The 19,787-nt window shown below is 39.0% G+C and overlaps 1 pseudogene; it reads left to right on the top strand.

Moving 5' to 3' along the window:
* The first annotated feature begins 201 nt into the window (after positions 1-201).
* On the top strand, positions 202-19,270 carry LOC135208009 (mpv17-like protein 2; annotated as a pseudogene).
* The last annotated feature ends 517 nt before the right edge of the window (positions 19,271-19,787 follow it).

Here is a 19,787-nt window from a genome sequence, read left to right as displayed (position 1 = left end):
TATACCTACTGTTTCTTCGTATGTCACGGTAAGGAAGAGGATCGTATGAAGTTGATAAGTTAAACTTCTTAATAAGTTAAAATTAAAACAAACATAGTTTTAGGTAAACTTTGAGAGCGAGAAGAGAAGATACGTTACAGAGGTTGTTCTCTCCCTTACTACTACTACAACCACCATCACAAATGCCGAATGCCGATTGCAGAATGGGTTAGTGGCTTAGTGAAGGCGATGACGTAACACGTCCCTGGCAGTTTAAACTGGTGTTTTTGGCAACGTTTTGAGAGTAGTGGTAAGGGTAATATTTAATTTATGTGTTATTTAAATTTGTGATCCTTTTACGTCCATTTTCATGCCAGTAGATGCTTAAAGTAATAAACTTTTGAGCATTTTAAGATACCGTATCTAGGTATAGGTTACCTAAGCATGGTTGCTATACCTATACCTAGGTAGGTTCTATAGTACCTACCTAAGAATGGTAGGCATTTTTCGTCTATTTACACGTTTAAATTATTTCTAAACGATGCCTTTTGTAATAATGCAGCCTCATATTGATTATTTACTCGTGTTTACAAAGTAGTGTAGCTAGGATGGCTGCTACCTAGGTATCCTATAGGCTAGCTACTAGGGGGAAACACCAGCGACTTCCAACCCTTATCACGGTGGACAGGTCTTATTCACTCGATATTTAAATGGTGAAACAAGAATACAAGTACAACTCCAAGCATACCATTCAAAAGATTGAAGTTTCGTCAACATAATGTGATATAGCTATGAAAGCCCCATACGAACTAAAATAGTAAGTATATGTGACGCTCTTCGTAAAATATTTTTTCAAGGCAGTGTTGAAATCCAATATGGCGGCTACTGGATGTACAGGTTCTGATCAGTGACGACAACCATCTTTCCCAGCCTTCCCAGCATTCATTTGAAAAATGTTAGCGTATATAGGGGGAAACATCAGTACAGGCCAACCCTCATCACTGTAGACGGTCTTATTCACTCGATATTTAATTGGTGAAACATGAATACAATTGCAACTCTAAGCATACCATTTAAAAGACTGAAGTTTCGTCAACATATTGTGATATATGAAAGCCCCATACGAACTAAAATAAGCATGTGAGCTCTTCGTAAAATATGTTTTCAAGGCAGTTTTGAAATCCAATATGGCGGCTACGTTTTTCATGGACGGTTCTCATCAGTGACGGACACCATCTTTCCCCAAGCCTTCCCAGCACTCATTTGAACAATGTTAGCGTATGTATGTAACGTTTATTGATCTTACTCAAGATTGCAGTTGTAATCAGTTGTAATCAGCACAATAAAACAACATTTTGTTGCCTATATTAGTGAAAGTATGAAAATGTTATTCCCGGGGTTATGGTTGGAACTGAATTCATTCTTACCTTGTAATCGGCGGTTTTTATACCTTACTGCCATCACAACTGAAACTCCACAGTGCTTATTTGATTGTTATTATACACATTTTAGTCTCAATTCACTCCACATTGCACTTTAAACAAGTTGCTGTTCCTGGTTCTTAAGCGCGTGCGCCGCAAACACAGTTACGAGCAGCAGACGACGAAACTGCAAAGTTTTATTCCCCAAATTGTTTACTTTACTCATTATTTAGTTCAATTTACTTTGTTATTTAAAAATTTTGATTTAATTCATGTATATTATCCCTTTTTTGCAACCAAATCACCCCGAAAAATTACAGTTATTTCTAAAGTAGATACAATCTCCCCAATGTTTCTAACGTTTTCGTACATCTGGCTGCCGAAAACCATAGAGGAACGACTACGGATAAGTGGATTATATATTTTTTTTTTTTGCTTTTTTGTTTTTGCTAGTACTTTTCATTGATTTCAGTCTATATTAGTATTTTGAATTTCTTTAATAACTGTATGCCAGAAATAAATGTAACCTTTAATATTTGCATGCTAAGAATGGCAAAATCATCGTTGCCACATTAGTGGAGGCTTCACACATACATAGTAATGCAATAATGATAAAATTGCTTTAATATTTATATATATATATACTTCCAATACATAGCCTAATTTCACCAATTTCAACGTTTTGTGTGTAGTCTTATACCCAGTTTGGAGGGTCAACACACCGAATGACAACAGAGAGAGAGAGAGAGAAAGGAAGGCGAAGGAACGAAGAAGGAAGGGGGTGGCGTTGGAGGGGTGGGGAGAGGGTAGGTGGACCTTTTTACGCGTGTTCGTATCCATTTCTGCATAATGGAGTTTTTGTCTCTTGGTACAAGGACAAGTGTCGTTATTCTTTACGATTAGTGATTCACGATACCCTTATAAATTACGGCACTGGGTGTAATGCACTATAGCAAAATCTCGTTCTGATACGAGTGTTTGTTACAGAAATAGGTATTGCCCAAAAACGTGCTTGCACTGTCGCTGAAACCCATAGTAGGTATGCTGCTTAGTTGTCAATCAAGTTTTTTGTAATAAAGTATTTTTTACAAGCTAGCTACTGAATAAATTTGTATTTTTCTCAATCAAAACATATGCCCCTCAATGCTAACTTTCCTCTTTTAACGACTTTCTGGTCATTGCAAATTCGGCCCCATAATTTCTTATGGTGTGAAAACAGAGGCCTAGGGACTGAAAACAATTGCGTCACACTACGGCGATAATCCAGCAGTAAAATATCTTCATATATCCAAAAAGTAAATAATAGATATATATGCGCATTACGATTATAACAATTACATGAATAGCTGATAATCTGCATGAATAACTGGTAAATTGTTCTGCAAGAAAGTTGAGTAAAGCAATTATTTACAATAGGTACGAAAGCCAAGATGTCGTGACGTCATAATACAGGACTTAAACGAACGTTCTAATTCCAAAAAATAATTACTTAAATTTGAGTCAGAATCGAGTTACTTTTTCAATAACGAATATTTTCAAATTAATCATCATAAATATGTAAAATATTGATGTTTTACTATTTATTTAAAAAATTATCCAAGTGCACGCTTCGTCGTCTTCTTCTACCAAAACAGTTGTTTACTAACAAACAAGCCGGTTAAGGACCGTGTTCTGATTGTTGTGATGAAAGTGCCCCAGCGTATGTGGGTGCAAGTGGTGTGCGGATTTATCACAGGAAATGGTTAGTTTATTGACACAAACGACTTCGTAAACATCGAGATGGCGTCAATCTTCTAAATACTTTCGAGTTGTAAGTAAAAATGTTGAACGCGTTTTGGTGAGATTTCCACTGCCATGGACACCCTTTTCACTACCCTCTGTTTAAATCTTAAAATTTGGCCTTAATTTCTAACTTTGGAGAAAATACTTACTTCGAAAGGAGAGTAGAGGTCTTTAGCTCCGTTTCTCACCAACAACAAGTCGTGACTGATGCCCATCTCCGATGTCAGGACGCGTTATAATGTACTTTTTTTGGGGTTGTTCACGTTGATTGTACATGGTCCACCCCTGTACCATGCGGTTTTTTACCCTACTACCTACTACTACCTAGATGCCTAAGATCCTCATTTCGAAAGGTAGGGATTTTTCGTCTATTTGCTACCAAGGTATGCGTTTAACTTATTTTTAATCGATGCCTTTTGTAACAATATAGCTCCATATTTATTAATTTTTTACACTTTTTAGAAAGTATGAGTTGTAAATATATCACACCCTAGGCTGGGGTAACATGACAAAATTGTCCTTCGTAATTCAGGCTGCCCCATCGGTAGATTACCTATTATATAATTATAGGGGTAGATCTAGGGTACATATATCTGCAGCGGCCTAGACTATGGCAGTTGTGGTTTTTCTATGCAGTTTTACCTATTGAACAAGAATTTAAAGTAATATTTATTCACACGACTGTAATTAACCCCCAGGGTCCAGTACTAAACATGGCGAAATACATTGGACGCCCCAATCCCTATTGGATGTCGTATCCTCGGTTACTTTCCTTGCAGTCCTTGCGGAGTGCTTCTGTAGAAATACCTATATAGGTATAATTATCTTATTATCTTTTGCCCTCGGGAAGGTTAGGCTCCTCAGCTGAGCTCGGAGACTCTAATTAGATAAGTCTTAGCAGCCTAACCTAGCCTGTGCATTATGAACATCAGTTCGCTTTATGTAAAGGGTCATAAATGACTTCGTGGGGCCCTTGGGGGATGGGTGGTGAACAGAGACCCTCAACTAGCTAGGTCAGGACACTGCATCCGAGGTTAGGTTAGGTAAAGGTATACAAAGTCTGGGTAGGTTACTAACGTTATTACTATATTCCCTCTGAAATACCTACTACAAAAATGACTACAGTTGACCTGCAGTAGCCCTGACACCTTACTCTGCATTTGTTTGACTGAGTTAGACCTCACAGACTGGCCATAGATATTTATATATTGAGACACCCCTAGACTGGGCTACATTTAAAGATGGCCAATTTTTAAAAAAAATCAATGGAAAGAGAAAGATATGCTTATCCATATGCTGTAAGAAAAAAATCTAGAAAAATTTCTGTACCTTCCACGGGAAATTTTAAGCAAATTTGGTTAATCTAAGCAATATAGTGGCACGTTGGGTATTTCTTTGGAAATTGCAGTTTTTTTTATATAGCACTTTGGTTGCTTAGTAACAATTTTCTGTTAGTTTTTGGCAGTTGACTGTAATTAACCTGTAATTTACCTTAGAACTCTATCCTGTGGTAAGGGTTTTGGGTGAGGAGGCCACAGGGAGAACTATTGCCCCAGAGCTCTATCCTACATTAAGGGGGACTGATGGGAAAGCACAGTTATGGGTAGGTGGGTAAATCACATAGGAGAAGGTTTTGGCATGTTAGGGTAAATTTCTGAATGGCCACCTGGTGGCCTCCTTTACCATAGCGTGACCACATTTCCCAAAATTGGAAATTATGGCCTTAATTTGTGACTTGGGAGAAAAAACTGACTTTGAGAGGAAAGTAAAGGCCTTGAGGTGGTGCTTCAACGGATGCTGGTTCGTGACTAATTGCTATCCTGGGTTACAGGATGTGTTAAAGTACTCTTTCAGCAATGTGGTCATGCGATGGTAGAGGCAGGCCATTCAGTATTTTATCCTATTGTGGTATTTCCTGTTTGTATATAATGTTTGGAACGTGAAATATAATTGGAAATAGGTGCTGAATAAACCGAGAATGCAGCCATTTCACAGGCAAAATCCAGCTTCTATTACTACTATTACTCTGCCAAATGCTACTGCGCTTGCACCATGTTATAAGGGAGCTTTTGGTTCAGACACTGACTCCTAAGTGAGGGAAATGTTGGGGGGAACAGACCAGTGAATGTGTATTCAGCCAATCATATTGCAATATTAGCCCTACATTGTGATAGGACCGAATGAAGAATCTATGGGGATTGATACACTGTGAGTTGCCATGATTCATTTATTGCCCATGGTAAAATTCGTTCTAACTGTTTGGCGTGAAATGGTGATCATCAGAGGACGATATACCCTGAATTTACCCTAAGCTATAAGTAATCGTCATTTGATAATGGATGCTCACATTTATCCCTGAGTGTCTGGTACTAAACACAGCTTTCCACCAATCTTTTATGCAGAATTGCTGCCCTTGGCAAAGTTAAACTAACTGAATGAATGTGAGCAAATTCTTATCCTAGCTTAGCCTAAATGGGAATTTTATAAAATTTTCCCTATGGTATGGTAGACTAGTTTCACAACAGCTCCCACGATGGATAGGTTAGCTCCAGTGATCATTAATGTGGTCTTTCTCTGCATGCAGAGTGAGGGGGCAAGTTATTATGAGGACAGTGTTGCTAAAAGACCTTAAGTAGGCTAGCCTAAGTCAAATATTTACAGTTAAGGCTGGGCTGTTGTTCGAAGACTTCATAAGATGTTCAAAACAGCCTACCCCTGCTTGGCCATGTTTGAAAACTTGAGCTTGAAGTAGCCTACAAAATTTAAATCCCATTTTTATTTTGTTGAAAGTTTATGATCCCAAGTCCTCAGTGGCCCCTTTACTTTTGTCTACTTTAGTTTGTTTTAAAAAAAAATTATTTTTCCCATATTCTTTATGCTTAATTTAGAATCTACATTTTTCCCTTTCTTTCCAGCTTCAGTGACAGACATGCGGCTGTCGTTCAAAAAGATTTTAAACGGTTTTGAAACTTTAAGGTTCAAAAGTTAACAACTATCATTTATTTATGAAGTATACACTGCCACACTTTTCTACAGTGAAGTTAAAAGTCTCCACTGGAGCTAGGTTAGTACCTGCATCTCAGTTTCGTTTTAGTTAGGTTACGAAACATTCCTGTAAATATGTTCAATGAGGTGAAGTGAAGCTCCCCAGACAGGTAGGATCCAGCATCTCTGGTTAAGGTAGGGAAGGCTAGGTTAGAATGCATTCCAGGAATCACCAATGACTTGTATGGATTTTAAATTTTTCTTGTGATTATGTATTAGTTATTACAAACAAAACTTTATGTTTTCTTATATTTTTACCATGATTGTTTAGGCAAACAAACTAATTTTGACTCTTTCTTACCTGTAGTGTCTACCACATATCAAGCTGCATGTGAGAACGTAAGGTAGAAACAGGCTTTTTTGATTATGAAATTTTTTTTTTTTAGGTTACTGTAATTTAAACAAAATTCTGTGTAGGTCTTTATGTGTTATTTCATTGGCATTTTCAGTACACTTATGGTCTGTTTATTGTTTTCCAGATGGTGATCCTCATGAGCTTGATATAGTAACACCAGAAGAAGCTAAAATGTTTCCGTGCTGTTTGGAAGCCATTTGCAGTTCTTCAGTTTGAGCAGCTTGGTATTTTCATTTGGTAATGAACTTGCCCTTTCCATGATCCGCCAAAAAGTACTTAGACACAGTGTCTTAAGTGTTATATACTTTTATGGCTCCTACCTTGCATGTTTTTATACCATTAAGTATAACCTTTTGGGGTTCTGTATTGAAATTCTGCACAAATCCTTTATTTTGAAGGCTAATTTTATATTCCTTTGTGTTCTATTTCAAAATAATCTTGCTGCTTTATCAGACAAATTCGTTTGTGTGCCATGTTTTGGAAGCACTGTTCATTCAACCACTTGTGTGATTCATTTTTCTTTGTATGAGTATTATTTTTGTACATGCAACTTCCCCGGCAGATATATACTTAGCTTATGTCTCTGACGTCCGACAGAAATTCGAATTTCGCGGCACACGCTGCAGGTAGGTCAGGTGATCTACCCCCCTGCCGCTGGGTGGCAGGAATAGGAACCATTCCCGTTCTAGAACCAGATTTTCTCTGTCGCGGTAGTGTCAACATATGTTGTTGCTACCTCCTGACTTGATTTTCGTTTTTCTCGCCATCGATCTTCTGGGCTGTCTTTTGCAGGGAAGTACAGGGTCTTTGGTTCGGCATACGCTTTTATTAACTTTTTAATGAATTTGGCTTCGAAAATTTTGAAGAATATATGACGTGTAACTACCAAAATTTTCGGTAGACACTCGCATAGTTTGCAAGAAAGGGAAATATTAATATTTATTCATTAATACGTGTAATAAGTGTTAGAATTGATTGAGGAAATAAACTGACTTCCTACTTTAGGGAGTCAGTAAAGCATGTAACTAGATACGTTTCTTTTAAAAGTTTTTTTTGGATACTCGTACTAACGAGCAATTAGAGTATTAACAGTACTAGTATGTTGCATCCTCATCACCTTCTTACTTCGCAGAAACTTCAAATTCATAATTGCAATTTGAAGACGAGGATTGTGGCTCAAAATGCGAGCTATTAAAAGGTAAGAAGTGATTACTAGTGTTCCCCATTGCAGTGGAGGGTGCGTCTGATCGGCTCTGTCTCGCTCTCGGCCTAGACCTCTTTCAAGCTCCCAAGCCCAGGGGAGAAGGAATGTCGAAAGCCGTAAGGAGGTTTCAGAGAATCCCCACCGGTCAGGCGTCCCCTCGGCAGGTTCTGTAGAGCGTCCCAGACTGCCAAGGATAGCCATTGAAAAGGCATCCATAAAAAAGTATGTCTCTTCATCTTACATCCGAAAAGACGAAGAATGTATATGTTTGGAGTTTGGATGATCTAGCGCGTTCTCTGAAAACTAAGAGAACACTGAGCAAGAGCCAGCCAGGAAGCCGCGTTCCAGCAAGCTAGCGTGAGCCACGTTCCAACAGCCAGCAGCGAGCCGCGTTCCAGCAAACTGACTAGCGCGAGCTGCGTTCCTACAACCAAACGCGAGCCGCGTTCCAGCAATTGAGCGCGAGCCGCGTTCTAGAAAATTTTTCTTGCCGCAAGGCGCCTTCAAAGAAAGGGTAAGAATTACGACGCGCTAGCCTGGCGCAAATTGCGCCAGAAAAACAGACGGCTAGAGCAAGGAGCCTTATAGTAGAAGGGCAATCAGAACGATCCATTGAACGTTTCCGGGCAAGAGGCTCCTTCTAAAAGGGGTCTAGTAGGCGCTCGGAACTATCAGGGCGCACGGGACCTTCCACGCAAGCGGAACGTTCCAGGAGCGAGTCTCCTTTCTAGCGTGCGGAACATTCCAGGCGCGCAGAACTATCCAGGCGCTAGGCGCAAGGAGCCAGGCTCCAGAATATTCCAAATCTTCTTATGAGAGAGAGGTCAGTCACGAGGCTCCTCTTTGAGTTTTTAACTTGAGCAGCTTTCCCCTGGCAAAGGTGCAAGATGTCGCACAGGCGGCCGTCGCTTTTTTCAGAAGGATTCTGATACTAAGAGAAGCCATTTTTTCATTATTCAGAAGACTCCTGTGTTTGGCAGTTCCTCTCAATGCGGACTCTCTCTTTCATTCATGCTCTTCCCTCGTTATGAAGAGGCAAGAGCTTTGGGAGTTTTCTTATAAGAATCTCATCGACGTTTTGGTATGATGGCGGATAGGAAATATCTTCTTCCTTCCGTAAACCCTACAGATAAACAGGAATTCTGTCTCTTCCGCGATTTATGAGGAAATCACGAAGATTTAAAGAGTTCCTGGATTAACTTCCTTCCTTAAGGAGATACTCTTTCTATCGTTCTATTAACGAAAAGAACGAAGATAGTTAAAATTTTGCCTTTCTCTATCTGCCTCGGCAGGGAAAGAAGGTAGTAGAGTATCTGCTGTATGAGAATACGATACGGCAAATCATCACATACCGTAGTTACTTCTTTGCTGAGCAACTCAATTACCAGTATCCTTCCAGGAATTTCCTAGGAAGGACTACGCTTAAAGGGATTGTTAAGACAACACCTTCTTAGCTTCTAGATTTATCGAAGTCTTGTTTCGCTTAAATATGCATTAATAAGAACTTCCTGAAGTTCGATAATAATTTTAGAAGATTCCTTTACTTAATGGAGTAGCTGGCAACTCTGGAAGAGTAAGGCCAGACGGCTAACGGAGACTGCTATCGCATAATCGCTTAGATCAACGCAGTACCATGTAGGTGTCGGTCATGATTGGTCGGTTGCATGTCTCTCTCCTGCGGGATGGAATAACTAACCGTGTCTCTCCCCTACAATCGCGGTTTTAGCCTCGGATTGAGGGGACAGTTAAGCAAACATAAATAAAATATTGTCTGCCTTTTGCTAAGAAGCTTTCAATAAGAAAGATATTACAACATTTCAATGCTGTTTACCGTAGGTAACATTATTAAAGGATTCTAACGCAGCGGAACTCTATATTATATAATGCTCTCATGCTTATGAAAGCATGGCTTATTAGAGTACATGCTTAGTGAGAAGATGAATGTAGTAGAGAATTCACTTTAAGACTACGGTATGGTCAAGTCTTATGGACATACCGAGGTTAACTACAGAATTCCTAGTATCCTTACAAAGTTTTCCTAGATTAATGCTGTTTACCACAATGTGACAGTATTATAAAGGATTCTAATACGGCAGAGCACGATATAATATAATTCTCTCATCCTTTCGAGAAACGCTCACAACCTTTTTAGAATCGGATATTGCTCAAGAGAAGATGGGTGAGTCGAATGGGAAACATTCTCTTAGTGGCAGAAGTTGTTTCCCTGAATGGACTATACTACGTATATAAAAGTTTTTTCCTACTAAGAACGGAATTAACATGTGAAGGATGTTGGGTACCATAAAGGCACAGATGTTCTGGCACATAACCTAAAAAGAACTAGAAGGAAGCGCCAGCCTGCTGCAAAGCGTCAGAAGCACCATCCAAGATATTTTCTCGTTTTAGCGAGTTATTAACCTAAGAGTCCAGTAGCCTCTCGGACAGCCGGCTCGGTAACGGCAAGATTCGTTCCTGATTTCGTTACCCATTTAACGGAAAGGGGTCGTTTACAAGGAATGATGAAATGATTTATTTTAATCACTTAGGCCAATTCCACGACACACTCATATCGCAAAGAGCATCGAGAATCTCATTTTTCGCCCCTGTTCGCGTTAACAAAGAGAACCTATTTGGGAACAGACACGGAACGTAACGATCCTTAAGAGGTTCGATGCAAGATTTTGCATGTCCGTGAGAACCTTCTCGATCGAAGATAATAACTGTTAGCGTATGTCTAACATTTGTTGAAAAGAGTTGTGAGAACCTGCGGAAAGTCGTCTTCATAGATCTCTTCACAAGGTAGAAGACGAACAGGCTTCCTATAGACTGCTTCCTTTTCCTCGAACCAAGAGAGGTAGCGATATACGACATCTTTAATTTAAAGAAGGGGAATAAACTTTAGTCTTTTGTCCCCTAGTTATAAATTCTTAACAGATATTAAGATAAATGGGCGTCAAAGGAAGAGAGGATGAATGCCTCATTTTGGCCTTAGAGAGGTTGGATTCACAGAAGTCACGTTCTTCTCACAGCATGTTTCGTAAGGCTTTTCCAAGAGTATCTGGATATTCTATCAGAATCTATTATAAATAGACCTGAAAAACCTCTCCACTCTATGAGTCTGTCCGCGTGCAGACTGACCAGAAGTGGACATGAATGAGAGGATTTTTCAAGGTAAATGACAATAGTCACGGCTAAGACATAGAATTGCTGCAGATTGTGCTAGATGGAATGAGGAAACTGTCCTCTTCCGATACCTCTGTGAACCACATAGCAAGGTTTTTTCTTCACTTTCAGAGGGAAGAATCACCTATGTATATATCTGCTATCAAAGAACGCAGTAAAAGGCTATACTCTGTCTCTACAACGGGAATTAGAGATAACAGAGGATTAAGATCTTCTGGATCTTATACGATACCGCAATACGACAAGAGTAGGATATCATGTAGTACTTCGAATGGGATCTTTTTGTGGCCACAGATTCCGTGTTCCGACAAGATGGAACTGCTCCTCATCAAACTTCTTTGAGAAAGTTTATGAAGGAATTCTTTGTTTCTCTTAGCCCTAAACGACCAAGAAGACAAGTGAATTTTTTGTGCATTGGAATCTCGCATCAGATTCAATAGAGACTCGGCAATGGGTTTTTGCCAGCATAGTATGTCTGGCAAAAGAACTAAAACCCTCTATTCCTGACGCAATGCTTTCAGATAGAAGTTTCGTTGCCCAGGCAGGGTACTTACATTTTCATCTACAGAAGAAGAGATGGTTTAAACGTTTGCCTACAGAGTCTTCGGGGTGCGATGAGGGCTCGAAATGCTTCCCAGATGGTATTCAGAAGGATACAATAAGAGCTAGAAATCAGGGTTCCGCCCAATTTCAGTTCGGAGTCTCCTTCGACTTCCAGACTCCTTCCCTTCCTTCGGGCAAGGATAGGGAAGATTCTGCAACGAGGAACCTCATCAATATGTAAGAAGAGATCTCGTTAGCAAAGGAAGTATTCACGAAGGATCCTCCTCGGAGGAAGACTCTTCTCTCTCGTATTGTTAGATATCCTGTCGTCTACTGGATGTAACTGACTACAATCACCTCCCCTTGCCAGGGGCCAAAAGCTCAAAGGGGAAGAATTTCTTCCACCCTTCTCCAGTCTCCTGATAAACTATGTGGTTGTTCAGGACTCTCGGACAATGTAGCGCCAGCCAGGCGCCAGATGCGAATACAGGCGAAAAACGCCAGAGGCGGACAGTTCCAAGGAACTCTGTCATGGTCGGATACTGAGAAGGAGCGGGCCTCCAACCTGGCGCAAATGCGCCAGAGGCGAACAAATCGGACAGATATAAGAGTGTCCGATGTGGACATCGCCAGACAGCCTAGAGACTCTTCCAAGCTCGAAGCTCCAGCAAGTGTGGAGGAGCCAAGCCAGGCGCGAGGCGCCAGCCAGGCTCTAGAAGCCAGCCAGGCGCCATCCAGGTGCCAGGCTCCTTCAAGGCTAGGCTCCAGTCAGGATTGAGGATCCATCCAGGCGCAAGGCTCCTTCCAGTAAAGAGAAACCTAAAGCTCTGTCATGTAAGAGGGCTAGTCCCCATTGATATGATACAGGTAAGGCTCTGCCATGTAAGTGGGTCAGCCCCCATTGGCACGATCCGAGAAGGCTCTGTCGTGTAAGCGGGCTAGCCCCCATTGACATGATCCAGAAGGGTTTGTCAGTCATAGGTCCCTACCTCGCTGAAACTCTTGAGGCATGCAGACTCATAGACAGTAATCATGAAGTCTTCTGCCAGGCTCCAGGCGCCTTCCAGGCGCAAGGCGCCAGCCAGACGCAAGGTTCCAGCCAGGCGCGAGGCGCTAGCCAGGAGGCAGGAGCCAATCAGGTGCCAGCCAGGCACGAGGCGCCAGCCAGGCGCGAGGCGCTAGCCAGGAGGGAGGAGCCAATCAGGTGCCAGCCAGGCGCGAGGCTCCAGCCTGGCTCTAGGCGCCATTCAGGCGCAAGGCTCCAGCCAGGCGCGAGGCGCTAGACAGGCGCTAGGCTCCTGCCAGGCACGAAGCGCTAGCCAGGCTCCAGGCTTCACCCTGAAGAGATCTATATCAAAGAATGCCCTGGCCTTCTTTGAGACAATGTGATCTCCTAAGCACTTGATAAGTGCATTGATGATTCCTTCAAACAGCTGAGAATTAAAAGCGCATGAAGTGCGAGCTTTTCCGAATTCTTGTTCTTTCCTTAACAATGTCATAAGGCCATATTAGCTGTCACATACAGGAGATGCAACTCTGTGTTGACTTCCCATTATCCGAAGGATGTCAAGACAACCTACGAGAGATCCTTCTCTCTTGGTTGATACGTGTCTGCGGATACATTGCTGGGATAGGGAGCCGATACTGATCCTTAACTAGTGAGTTAAATTTTATTTAACGTCGTGTTTTTTCTTTGGATTGTTTGAAAGGAGTTTGGGGATAACTCTTTTCAACTTAAGCACTAACCCTCGTGTTAGGATCAGGTGATCGGGATCGGTGTTGTGCTCCTTAATTATGCCACTAGGCATAGGCGTATTGTCATGTAAGAGGCTCTGTCGAGTAAATGGATAAGACCCCATCGACAGACCCACAAGAACTCTTAGCCATAGGTCACATCCTCGCTGAGGCTCTTGAGGCGAAGCAGATTCCTAGGCATTAGCCATGGAATCTTCCGCCTGAAAAAGTAGGAACCAAGGTTTTATTTATTTATTACCTACAACGTATGTTGTTTACCTGTCTATTCAGTAAATAGTTGTCTCTTACCCACCACCAAGGGTGTCAATCAGCTAAGTATATATCTGCCGGGGAAGTTGCATGTACAAAAATGATATTGTTAGAATACAATAAATTTTTGTACATACTTACCCGGCAGATATATACGATGAATGGCTCACCCAGCCTCCCCTCAGGAGACAGGTGGAAGAGAAAATCTGGCTCTAGAACGGGAATGGTTCCTATTCCTGCCACCCAGCGGCAGGGGGGCAGATCACCTGACCTACCTGCAGCGTGTGCTGCGAAATTCGAATTTCTGTCGGACGTCAGAGACATAAGCTAAGTATATATCTGCCGGGTAAGTATGTACAAAACTTTATTGTATTCTAACAATATCATTTTATCTTGGTTGACAATTGTGTGGACATTATTTTATCTTGGTTGACATCATTTGGTTTGACTGGAAGTAGTTGCAGTATTTCAGTAATTACCATATATACTATTACCATATATACTATTTCAACTCTGTAAATAAGCAGCAAAGTCAGTATGTATATTGTGTAGTTTTTATGGATGTCTGGATTATCTGATTAGTGATTTAGCATCCATGAACTGTGACTGTTCATATGTTTCTGCCCTCGTATTTTAGGAAGTGGTTACAGTATTTATGTAAATATACTGCCCTAACACTAAATAAGCAGGGAAGTCAGGATGTATATTATTTAGCAAGTATAGTTACCACTGGCAGAGCCATCAAGCATAATCTTAAGAAAAATTATGCATTTCTTTGTCACTGCATTAGTATCTATCACCTGTGACTATTCATGTTTCTACCCTTTTTTAAAAGTGCGAATCTTCCATATAACTTGGCACCTATTACATAATATTCAGAAAGACAGATCTGCTTTGTTATCACAGGGGACAAGTTAGTTGAATTCAGTAATGGTCTGCTTACTGTCAAACCACAGTCTGCTTTTATGAATATCAAGTCAGTGGTCCCTGTGGGCTTGTTCCATGTGAGTAGGGTTCATCTCAGGAATAATAATAATAGTAAGTGAAACAAAATTAAATTTAGTTTTTCATCTACATTTTGCTGCATGTAACAAGAGATTTTGTCTCAAGTTATAAGGATGACTTGAATTGATATTAATCTTGTAATGCAGTGTATTAACAGGCACTATGATTTTTTAAAGTGTAGGACTGTGCATGGTCATGTTTTGACAGTTGCTCTTTTGGTAAAGAAATGGCTGTGACCTTACCTAGCAAAATTATTACATATTATGATCATTGTTAATGAGTAATTGTTAGATTTTATATTTTTATTTATTTATTTTTTTTTTTACAGCCATGCCTTCTGGATTGTCGGTTTTGAAGAGAGTCTTACTAAGCCCTGTGGGTTTCTCAACGCGTCTTCGAAGCAGAGTAAATGCTGCTTTTAACAAACATCTTTTTATAACAAATGTTGTAATATCCCTTACACTGTCAGGTAAAGTGTTTTTGGATTCTTATTTGCAATTTCACCAAGATATTATGTATGCACTAATAGTAGTAGTGGTTTTATTATTAATCTGAAGTCAAAATTCTTAGGTTTTGATGATTAGCCATTTATACAAATATAAGGCTGATTCTCATTTTTTTGTTATGAGAAATTCTGTATGCGATATGTGTTAATAGTAAATAATCTTTGCTGTGCCTTTATCACATAGGTCTCCAAGCTCATTGATAGTGTTCATGTATATTGTGCCATGTGCAGGTACCAAGAATAATGTATTTACAGTACTGTATTAATGAATATCTATTTGCATGGAATATGAATCTGCTTTTTCATAATGTTTTCTGCTTTTTTCATCCTCACGTAAATCATCACTGTTTGCCACCAAGCCTTTCTGTTCACCATTCAGTGACAGCTGGGAAATTGTAATGGTTATTAAATGATAAACATTAATTGCTTGTCTATGGAAAATCAACCACAATAATATGTAATTGAATACAGAGCAATGTCAATGGGTTGTTATCATATAGGAACAGGGAAGGAGTTTTGACAGTGACCAACAATTGCCTTGTGGATAAGGAATTGCTCCACAACTTCTCTAGAGAAGGATGTAATAAAAAAACCATGAGATTCATGCAGTTTGCAACTGATATGGTCAATATTATCTAATAGTAAATTCCAGTTGAAAAGTACTTGTAGCATGTTTTTCAGGACCACTTTTAATAATTGCTGTACAGCAGATATTAAGTAGATGATGGTAAGACAACTTGCTAACTAATAAGAGGTGACAGAGGCTTCCCAAGTGGGAGAAGTTAATATGCCAGTTTCACTTCTTCACATGCCACTGGAGTCTGGAAATGGTTAACTATTCATGCCTGGAGACTGTTCACCAGAAGTTCAAAATATCTGAGGCTCTCTCTGACCCATGTATACTGGAATTCTCAATTTGATTGGTTTGATTGAAAAGGTTTGAATCCACTCATTCCTTTTTCAGCAGATAGCTGACTATCTTTATTTTCCAAAACGCTAAAGGAAGCTATTGTTCTGAAACATATATGGTTTATAAGTAACCTTTGTTAGTTTTGATCTCTGTGGTCTTGATTTAGATATCAGCACTGAGAGGAGGTTCATCAGTGCCCCCTAGAACCTCAAGATATGGTCTTTTCTTTGGTTCTAAGGAATATAAGTCTTCAGGAAAGCCTTGAGATCAGGTTTTACTGGCTATCCATATTCTGAGGAAAATAATTCTTCTGAGTTTTGGAATTATGTGACAAGTCTGTGTACTTACATTCATAAATATGGTATACATAACCATTTGGAGGTGATAAGTGTGTTCTTGCAGCAGCTTTGTCAAGAAGACAAATGGGTATCTAATACCAGTAAGCTGCCCACCTTCACTTTATATCAATTTCATACCATGATGAGGTTATAAAAGATTTTCTGCCTTCCCTATATACAGGGCTTTCTGTTTCACGAACAACTCATACGTATATCCATAAGAATCATGGTTTATAGGCCAAAGAGAACTCTCAGTTGAATCCTATAGGTTTTCTTAGCCAGTTTGTGGTTTTGAGCAGCTTGGTCATTCCCACCTAGACTGATATTTATTATGGTAAAGAATAAGCAATTGGTTTGATGTGAAACAAATGTAATTTCTTGAACAACAAAACTTTTTTCAAATAAAACTCATTACTTATAATGAAAGTTTGTATGTCTCAACCCCGGTATTTCTCTCAGCTCATAGATCAGAGTTGACAGAGAAGGAGCTACTATTTTCTCAAGGGCAGTGATCTGTCCGTAAGTTTTTAGTTTAAAGTTGCTGATGGCCATTTTATTTTTAGGAAGGGGAGAAAAATATTTCCTGATTACAAAATAGGCTAAATTTTGTAAATTGTATTGTTATACATTTTTTTATGATGCTTATCTGTGTTAGGTTTAAAAAATCTGTAACTGATTTTATAAAGTTCATATTGTTTACAGGTACTGGTGATGTCCTTCAACAACGATATAACATATCAGCAGGGAAGCAGAAGTCCTGGGACGCTGCCCGTACCCGACACATAACCTGCAGTGGCATGACAGTGGGTGCTCCCTTTGCCATCACTGGTATGTACAGACATATCTAGAAATGTGTACCTCATGAGTTATATAGTACATTGGAGATTAATATGCTTAATATGGAGTTTCATAATGTTAAGGCAGTAGTGTGAGGGCACTGTAATTACTTCCCTTTCCTCTCCATATTTCAGTATGACACTAGATAGAAAAGTTAATTAGATTTTTATTTCAGTATTTAAAGTAATTTTTTTTTAATTCATATTACTGAGCATTTAAGTATAAGTGCTTTAGAATTACAATGTTTCAGTGTAGCACCTTAAAGAAGAATCCTTTTTTTCTCTTTCTTTTTTGTATTTTGGAGAAACCAAGACGTATGATCTTTTGATTTGAAATAGGTGAGCTTGGATGCCTGTAATCTATGCTATGCACTGTATTTCCTAAGAGTATGTGATTTTCTCTGCTGAATTAGCGACAGTGTGTTTAATTTGCTGTACATTATTTTAAAAATTTTATGTCTTGAAATGATAAAACTCCTTCATTGATAGCCTGTACTATTCTTTTTCTAGGTACAAATTGCTGGATAAGAAGCTTCCAGGACGAACTGTAAAAATTGTTGCAAAGAAGTTACTCGTTGATCAGTTGCTATTTTCACCCGTGTGCCTGGTATTTTTCTTAGTGTCTCTAGGATTCTTCAAGGGAGGTGACTTTGAAGAGTTAATCTCTGACCTCCAAGATAAAAGTTGGAGGCTGTATGCAGCAGAGTGGGTCATTTGGCCTCCAGCTCAGGTGATTAATTTTTATTGGTTGCCAACAAAGTACCGGGTGCTGTATGACAATAGCATCTCGCTTGTGTACGATGTATACACTTCCCACGTCTGTTATGACATAGAAACCAGCAAATCTAAGATTAATGATTGTACTGTTGGTGCAGTGCAAGATAGATGATCAGATGTGGAGAACTTTATATTAAAGTTGTTCATACTCCTATCTTTTCGTTAGTTTCCAAACAGTTGTGCTTCTAACGAGTACTTCTGTGGTGACTAAACTGGTTTTTCAAAATATTTTTGAGTTATGTCATTTCTTTGCCCTTTCATTTCTCTCTGAAAATTTTGAAATTTCATCTAAGGGTCTTAGGTGATTTGTTTTTTCAAATTTTTGTATATCTTTTGTGATTTCGAAGTTGGCAATGATAAGAACATATGTGTAAATTGTAATGTAGTTGGTAGTTCACAAACAATTCATGTTGGTCATGATTACTTTTTGCCCTTTGTGGAAGAGCTAATAGTGTTTTCATCAGGCAAAATAGCATCAAGTTATTATTATAAATTATTGCTCTAGAAAAACAAAGAACAAAACTTTATGTAGATATTATTGAAATAATAGATGTGTAAAAATAATTTTTTCAGATTCACTGCTTAACTGATGATAAATTTTTCAAGGCTGATAGTACAGCATTGAAATTTGGTACACTACTAATGTAGCCTTAAAGTTGCATTTCAACTTTTTCTTGAGCCATTTTACTTTAGATTTCATGTCTCTTAAACTTTACACCACTTGAATTTGTAATTGTAATACAGAATCTGTGTTAGCATATAATGCAGTCATAATCACTACAGGGAGATTCAGGGTTAACTGTATCAGCATAGCACTAAGAGGCTGTAACTGAGAATTTAGATATTCATCCATGCATAAGCCACATAATTGCAAGACCATAAGGAGCAGCAATACTGGTTATAATGTTAAATAGTCTTGCAGTCATTTATACTGATATTTCAGGGAAAGACATCATAATTTGTATAAGTTGAAGTTCCTCTGAATGAACAGTCATTAAGACTTCACAGGTATAGATGACATGTTTAAAAAAAAAATTCATCCAGGAAATATATGAATATTTTGTGTTTATTGTAAGAATGCAAGGAAAATAGTTTGTATTTATTAATACCAATACACATACTGTACTATAAGAGACATTATGTTAATTGTACGTTTTTGTTTACATATTTGTACTACATGTAGCAATTTACAACATCACTAAAAATCTGAATTCTGGAGAGTATGTTCTAGCACTGTGACCATTTTTTGGGGAGATGAGTACCTTGAAATAATATATTTGTTATTCCTGTAATCACATTGATGGTATCTGTATAAATGTATATAGCATATATTTATGGTAGTGCATTTATTTCAAGATGGAAAGAAATGTAGCACTCAGAGTACATTGTCTATTTATTTATCCTTTGCCACAGTCATTGCAAAGAAAAATTAAGGTTATTGAATCCTTTTTTTTGGTTTGGTCAGGTATCTTTCGTTTTTATGTCTGGCCTCTATACTGTACCTTTTATCTCTGATATGGATTGTTACTACTTAAGTTTGGAACACAGATAAGTGAACAATTGTTCCTCTTGGTCATAAACTAGGTTTGGCAGAGTTGAAAGGGAAAAAGAGAAACCTTAGTAAAAAAATTACAATATTTATTTCAAGCAGTGTAGTACTTCTAGTTGTTTTATGATAATCCCATTGACCACATGCAACAGTCCCTCTTTTGTATTAACTGATAGGTCCAAGGTGGCTTGTGAAGAACCTCAAAATGGGGTTAAGGGAATAAATGTGGTTAGTTTGGAGGCTACCCAGAAAATTCTGAAGAGTGGTTAAAAAAAAAGGATGCATTGATCACCTCAAGACCTCGCTGGTGGTCGACACAAACCTGTAGTTGCCATATGAAATTTGTTCTCT

This window comes from Macrobrachium nipponense, chromosome 11, assembly GCF_015104395.2.
Source record: "Macrobrachium nipponense isolate FS-2020 chromosome 11, ASM1510439v2, whole genome shotgun sequence".
NCBI classification, from domain to species: domain Eukaryota; kingdom Metazoa; phylum Arthropoda; class Malacostraca; order Decapoda; family Palaemonidae; genus Macrobrachium; species Macrobrachium nipponense.
The sequence above is the reverse complement of the archived record's forward strand: the minus strand, read 5'-3'. Positions and strand labels throughout refer to the sequence as shown.